The sequence below is a fragment of the Schistocerca gregaria genome, unplaced genomic scaffold (assembly GCF_023897955.1).
Source record: "Schistocerca gregaria isolate iqSchGreg1 unplaced genomic scaffold, iqSchGreg1.2 ptg000448l, whole genome shotgun sequence".
Taxonomy (NCBI): domain Eukaryota; kingdom Metazoa; phylum Arthropoda; class Insecta; order Orthoptera; family Acrididae; genus Schistocerca; species Schistocerca gregaria.
In genome coordinates, this window is record NW_026061869.1 from 366,970 (window position 1) to 372,879 (window position 5,910).

Sequence of the window (5,910 nt, forward strand, 5' to 3'; positions counted from 1 at the left end):
GGGGAATATGAAATGTGTTCATATGTAGCAAAAACCTTGGAAATCCGTCGGTTTTAGTCATTTGTTATCGAATAGACTTAAAGCCAGATCGTCACATTTGCCGCTCTTCTCGCTAAACGGTTACATTTATCGTCTGCAAAGCTATGTCGCGTGCTGCGGTATGCGGAGACACTGAAAGCACCATAGTACAACTTATAAGAAGCTTCTAACCTGATGTAATAGCCAGTAAGAAACAGTACAATTCCAGTTTTAGTTATCGATTAATGACTTTTTACCCTTCTTTGGTGCCTTGGACATAAGATAGGACCTTAAGATTTTGCATGAAACGAGGATTATCAGTTGCATTGCACGGGAGAATGTGAAAAGTGTTCATATGTAGTAAAAACCTGAGAAATCCGTCCGTTTTCGCCATTTGTTATAGAATCGACTTAAAGCCAGATCGTCACATTGGCCGCTCTTCTCTCTGAAACGGCTACATTTATCGTCTGCAAAGCTGTGTCGCGTGACTCGGTATGCGGAGACACTAAAAGCACCATAGTAAAACACGGAAGAAGCTTCTAAGTTGAAGTAATAGCCAGTAAGAAGCAGTACAATTCAAATTTTAGTTACCGATTATTGACTTTTTACCCTTCGTTGGTGCCCTGGACATGTGCTAGAGCCTTAAGATTTTGCATGACAGTAGGACTAGCAGCCGCGTTTGACGGGAGAATGTGAAAAGTGTTCGTATGTAGTAAAAACCTGAGAAATCCGTTTATTTTCGTCATTTGTTATCGAATCGACTTAAAGCCAGATCGTCACTTGGCCGCCCTTCTCTCTGAAACGGTTACATTTATCGCCTGCAAAGCTATGTCGCGTGCTGCGGTATGCGGAGACACTAAAAGCACCATAGTAGAACACAGAAGAAGCTTCTAAGTTGAAGTAATAGCCAGTAAGGAGCAGTACAATTCAAGTTTTAGTTATCGAATATTGACTTTTTACCCTTCTTTGGTGCATTGCACATGTGCTAGAGCCTTAAGATTTTTGAAGAAAGGAGGACTAGCAGCCGCGTTGCACGGGAGAATGTGAAAAGGTCTCATATGTAGTAAAAACCTGAGAAATCCGTCCGTTTTCGTCATTTGTTATCGAAACGACTTAAAGCCAGATCGTCACATTGGCCGCTCTTCTCTCTGAAACGGTTGTACTTATCGTCTTCAAAGCTATGTCGCGTGCTGCGGTATGCGGAGACACTAAAAGCACCATAGTAGAACACAGATGAAGATTCTAAGTTGATGTATTGGCCAATAAGAAGTAGTACAATTAAAGTTATAGCTATCAATTATTGAGTTTTTCTCTTCTTTGATTCCTTGGACATGAGCTAGGACCTTAAGGTTTTGCATGAATGGAGGTCTAGCAACCGCGTTGCACGAAAGAGTGTGAAAAGTGTTTATATGTTGTAAAATCCTGAGAAATCAGTCCGTTTTCGGCATTTGTTATCTCATCGGCTTAAAGCTAGATCGTCACATTGGCCGCTCTTCTGTCTGAAACTGTTACATTTACCGTCTGCAAGGCTATGTCGAGTGCTCCGGTATGCGGAGAGACTAAAAGTAGCATAGCAGAACACATATTAGGCTTCTAAGTTTATCTAATAGCCAGTAACACGCAGTACAATTCAAGATTTAGTTATCGATTTTTGATTCTTTGTTGACTTGGACATTAGCTAGGACCTTACGATTTTGCATGAAAGGAGGACTAGCAGCCGCGTTGCAAAGGTGAATGTGAAAAGTGTTCATATGCAGTATAAACCTGAGAAATCCGTTCGTTTTCATCATTTGTTATCGAATCGACTTAAAGTAAGATCGTCAAATTGGCCGCTCTTCTCTCTGACACGGGTACATTTATCGTCTGCAAAACTATGTCGCGTGCTCCGGTATGCGGAGAGACTAAACGCAGCATGGCAGAACACATAAGATGCTTCTAAGTTGATCTAATACCCAGTAAGAAGCAGTACAATTCAAGTTTTAGTTATCGATTATTGACTTTTTACCCTTCTTAGATGCCTTTGACATGAGCTAGGACCTTAACATTTTGCATGATAGGAGGACTAGCAGGCGCGTTGCACGGGAGAATGTGAAAAGTGTCCATATGTTGTAAAAACCTGAGAAATCCGTTTATTTTCGTCATTTGTTATCGAATCGACTTAAAGTAAGATCGTCAAATTGGCCGCTCTTCTCTCTGAAACGGCTACATTTATCGTCTGCAAAGCTATGTCGCGTGCTCCGGTATGCGGAGAGACTAAAAGCAGCATGGCAGAACACATAAGATGCTTCTAAGTTGGTCTAATAGCCAGTAAGACGCAGTACAATTCAAGACTTAGTTATCGATTTTTGATTCTTTGGTGACTTGGACATTAGCTAGGACCTTACGATTTTGCATGAAAGGAGGACTAGCAGCCGCGTTGCAAAGGAGAGTGTGAAAAGTGTTCATATGTAGTATAAACCTGAGAAATCCGTTCGTTTTCATCATTTGTTATCGAATCGACTTAAAGTAAGATCGTCAAATTGGCCGCTCTTCTCTCTGAATTGGTTACATTTATCGTCTGCAAAGCTATGTCGCGTGCTCCGGTATGCGGAGAGACTAAAAGCAGCATGGCAGAACACATAAGATGCTTCTAAGTTGATCTAATGCCCAGTAAGAAGCAGTACAATTCAAGTTTTAGTTATCGATTATTGACTTTTTACCCTTCTTAGATGCCTTTGACATGAGCTAGGACCTTAAGATTTTGCATCAAAGGAGGACTAGCAGCTCCGTTGCCCGGGAGAATGTGAAAAGTGTTCATATGTAGTAAAATCCTGAGACATCCGTCCGTTTTCGTCATTTCTTATCAAATCGACTTAAAGCCAGAACGTCACATTGGGCACTCTTCTCTCTGAAACGGTAACATTTATCGCCTACAAAGCTATGTCGCTTGCTGCGGTATGCCGAGACACTAACAGCACCATAGTAGAACACAGAAGAAGCTTCTAAGTTGTAGTAATTGCCAGTAAGAAGTAGTGCAATAACGTTTTAGATATCGATTATTGACTTTTTAGCTGGCTTTGGGGCCTTGGACATGAGCTAGGGCCTTCAGATTTTGCATCAAAGGAGGACTAGCAGCTGCGTTGCACGGGAGAATGTGAAAAGTGTTCATATGTAGTAGAAACCTGTGAAATCAGTCCGTTTTCGTAATTTCTTATCAAATCGACTTAAAGCCAGGACGTCACATTGGACGCTCTTCTCTCTGAAAAGGTTACATTTATCGTCTGCAAAGCTATGTCGCGTGCTGCGGTATGCGGAGACACTAACAGCACCATAGTAGCACACAGATGAAACTGCCAAGTTGATGTAATTGCCAGTAAGAAGTAGTGCAATAACGTTTTAGATATCGATTATTGACTTTTTAGCTGGCTTTGGGGAATTGGACATGAGCTAGGACCTTAAGATTTTGCATCAAAGGAGGACTAGCAGCTGCGTTGCACGGGAGAATGTGAAAAGTGTTCATATGTAGCAAAAACATAAGAAATCAGTCCGTTTTCGTCATTTGTTATCCAATCGACTTAAAGTCAGATCGTCTCATTGGCCGCTCATCACTCTTAAACGGTGACATATAATATCTGCAATACTATGTCGCGTGCTGCGGTATGCGGAGACACTAAAGGCACCATAGTAGAACATAGAAGAAGCTTCTAAGTTGATGTAATAGCCAGTAAGAAACAGTACAATTCAAGTTTTGTTACCGATTATTGAACTTTTACCCTACTTTGGTGCCTTGGACATGAGCTAGGACCTTTAGATTTTGCTTGAAAGGAAGACTAGCAGCCGCGTTGCACGGGAGAATGTGAAAAGTGTTCATATATAGCAAAAACCTGAGAAATCCGTCCGTTTTCTTTATTTGTTATCGATTCGACTAAAAGCAAGTTTGTTACATTGGCCGCTCTTCTCTCTGAAACGGTTACATTTATCTTCTGCAAATTATGTCGCGTTCTGCCATATGCGGAGACACTAAAAGCACCATAGTGGAACACAGAAGAAGCATCTAAGTTGATATAATAGCCATTAAGAAACAGTACACATCAAGTTTTGTTATCTATTATTGAACTTTTACCCTACTTTGGTGCCTTGGACATGACCTAGGACCTTAAGATTTTGCTTGAAAAGAAGACTAGCAGCCGCGTTGCACGGGAGAATGTGAAAAGTGTTCATATGTAGCAAAAACATGAGAAATCAGACCGTTTTCGTCATTTGTTATCCAATCGACTTAAAGTCAGATCGTCTCATTGGCCGCTCATCACTCTTAAACGGTGACATATAACGTCTGCAAAGCTATGTCGCGTGCTGCGGTATGCGGAGACACTAAAAGCACCATAGTAGAACATAGAAGAAGCTTCTAAGTTGATGTAATAGCCAGTAAGAAACAGTACAATTCAAGTTTTGTTATCGATTATTGAACTTTTACCCTACTTTGGTGCCTTGGACATGAGCTAGGACCTTAAAATTTTGCATAAATGGAGAACTAGAAGCCGCGTTGCTCGGCAGAATGTGAAACGTATTCATATGTAGTAAAAACCTGAGAAATCCGTCCGTTTTCGTCATGTGTTATCGAATCGAATTAAAGCAAGGAGGTTACATTGGCCGCTATTCTCTCTGAAACGGTTACATTTATCGTCTGCAAAGCTATGTCGCGTGCTGCGGTATGCGGAGACACTAAAAGCACCATAGTAGGACACACAAGAAACTTCTAAATTGATGTAATAACCAGTAAGAAACAGTACAATTCAAGTTTTTGTGATCGATTATTGACTTTTTAGCCGGCTTTGGTACCTGGGACATGAGCTAGAACTTTAAGATTTTGCATGAAAGGAGAACTAGCAGCTGCGTTGCACGAGAAAATGTGAAAAGTGTTCATATGTAAATAAAACACGAGAAATTCGCTAGTTTTCGTCATTTGTTATCAAATCGACTTTAAGACAAATCATCACTTTGGTCGCGCTTCTCTCTGAAACGGTTACATTTATCGTCTGCAAAGCTATGTCGCGTGCTGCGGTATGCGGAGACACTAAAAGCAACATAGTAGGACACAGAAAGAACTTCTAAGTTGATGTAATAGCCAGCAAGAAACAGTAGAATTCAAGTTTTAGTTATCGATTATTGACCTTTTACCCTTCTTTTGTGCCTTGGACATGAGCTAGGAACTTAATATTTTGCATGAAAGGAAGACTAGCAGCCGCGTTGCACGGGAGAATGTGTAAAGTGTTCATATGTAGCAAAATCCTGAGAAATCCGTCTGTTTTCGTCTTTTGTTATCGGATCGACTTAAAGCAAGGTTGTTACATTGGCCGCTCTTCTCTCTGAGACGGTTACATTTATCTTCTGCAAAGCTATGTCGCGTGCTGCGGTATGCGGAGACACTAAAAGCACCATAGTAGAACACAGAAGAAACTTCTAAGTTGATGTAATAGCCAGTAAGAATTAGTACAATTCACGTTTTAGTTATCGATTATTGACTTTTTAGCCGGCTTTGTTGCCTTGGACATGAGCTAGGACCTTAAAATTTTGCGTGAAAGGCGGACTAGCAGCTGCGTTGCACGGTAAAATGTGAATAGTGTCCATATGTAGTTATAACATGAGAAATCAGTCCGTTTTCGTCATTTGTTATCGAATCGACTTAATGTCAGATCGTCTCATTGGCCGCTCATCACTTTTAAACGGTGACATATATCGTCTGCAAAGCAATGTCGCGTTCTGCGGTATGCGGAGACACTAAAACCACCATAGTAGAACACAGACGAAGCTTCCAAGTTGATGTAATAGCCAGTAAGAAGCAGTACAAATCAAGTTTTAATGATCCTTATTGACTTTTTAGCTGGCTTTGGTACCTGGGACATGAGCTAGAAC